This window comes from Aphidius gifuensis, linkage group LG3 (assembly GCF_014905175.1).
Source record: "Aphidius gifuensis isolate YNYX2018 linkage group LG3, ASM1490517v1, whole genome shotgun sequence".
Taxonomy (NCBI): Eukaryota; Metazoa; Arthropoda; class Insecta; order Hymenoptera; family Braconidae; genus Aphidius; species Aphidius gifuensis.
The window spans coordinates 23594725-23596780 of record NC_057790.1 but is presented as its reverse complement, the minus strand read 5'-3'; positions in this window follow the sequence as shown (position 1 = coordinate 23596780).

Genomic DNA, 2056 nt, shown 5'->3' with positions numbered 1-2056 from the left:
ATATGAAAAGATGAAGGCAGTTTAAAAGGTGTTTAAGCTCATTGTATATATACATACCAGGGGTAGAGACAATAGACCAAGTGAAAGCTTTAAATCCCTTCACAATAAAATCAGTTAATAACATAACATTCATTATTTTTAGAATAATAAAACAAAAGACCAAAGTAGGACATTTCAAAAACCTTTTTGCATATATTTATAAAATTTTAAAGGGTAGTAGACAAGAATAATGACAAAGTAAATTTATATCATCTCATATAATAAATAAATCGTTAATACATAACAATTCATATATATTTTAGAATAATAAAACAAAAGACCAAAGTAGGACATTTCAAAAACCTTTTTGCATATATTTATAAAATTTTAAATAAATACAACAAAGATAAAAAAATTAAATTTGTTATTTTATTTTTGTTGATATATTATTATTGGTCTCAAAATGATGAACATGTATTGTTTAAAGTTTATATAAAATTATACATTAAGTATGTAATTTACATAATGCTTGTTTGAAAAAATAATAAATTATAAAAAAAAATTTCTCATCATTTTAGAAGCATTATAAATATATTGTCCAAGTAAAATTTTGATTTAAAATTAATTTACGATTAATATATATTTATTTTTTATAAATTAAATATTTTTATTTAATTTTTTTTCGTAATTAAAAAATGAATGAATTGATAAATATATATTGCGGTAAATTTGTACAACTTTCATTGAGTCAAATATTCCCCACTGACTTGCAATTCCCTTGATTATCCTGCAACATCAGAATCCTTATATATATATTATTTTCCCCTTCTTTAAAATATATTTACCTTGCTATAATATACCTTGTGTATTAACATTCCATTCGCGCTGCTCTCGTCCGGTCAACACGAGCAAACACTATACCGACAGTATTCCCTTTTATATATATATTACTTCTCATCCTATTTCTTTGTACAATGAAAAACTTTCTTGTTTTTGATATAACAAAAGGTTTTAACTATTTTATGCAACCGTCACCAATCATTTTTTATTATTACAAATTTTTTTAAAAAATAAATAAACAATATCAGCGCGCAACTCGCTTTGAATCATTTTATTATTTCGCATCTTTCTCAAATTACAAATGTCTCATAATTTTTTAATTAATCTATTTTTAATTTATTTTTTTCTCATCTTAATGCTATCATCTACGCATAGCAGACTTCGTCATACTCTGATAGATATCGTGAAATTAAATATGTACCGCGCCTATAAAACCTGGTTACAGAAAAAAAAAAAAAAAAAGGGAGAATCCAGGGCGTGTTACGAAGAAAGCACTTATACATATAGAAATATATATTCGTTATTTGTATCCATGTGTGTAATATACAAAGGCATATGTAAAAAAAAAAAAAAAAAAATTAAATAATATACTACAAACATAGTGGGTATGCACACAATCAAATCACGGAACACCCACCGCGGCTCGATCATCCTATATATACAATATATGCATTATACCTTGCATTATTATATTCAAATTAAATATAAAAAAAAAATCATTGTAAAAAATTTATTAGCAGAGAAAATTAAGTTATTTCGATAATCAATGGTTTTGTCTCTCCTTTTTTCAGTCTCTCTTCAGTCTTCCCCACTAACCCTTAAATTTTTAAATATTATTTTATCATTTTTTTCATTTTATTTTTCTATCCCTCGAGAAAAATTCTTCTCAATTATCAACTGGAGAAAGTAATATAAAGAAAAAATATATAATATTTTTTATTATTAAATAACACAAATATAAATAATAATATTTTGAAATTTTTTTTTTAAATAAAATAAAAAGAGAAAATATACAATGAAAAAAGAAAAAAAAAAAAAAAGATTTAAAAAATTCATGCTTTCTAGTAATCGAAAGGCGTGTAAATAATTGCCCTGTAATACCAGGTAACACACTTAAGGGTATATATAGGTATGCAAGAATAAACGTTTGGTTTTTTTGTAAAAATAATAATAATAATATAAATGAATAAATAAAAATATGAGCCAAAAAAATTTTCAAGTATCTTTGTCTTAAACT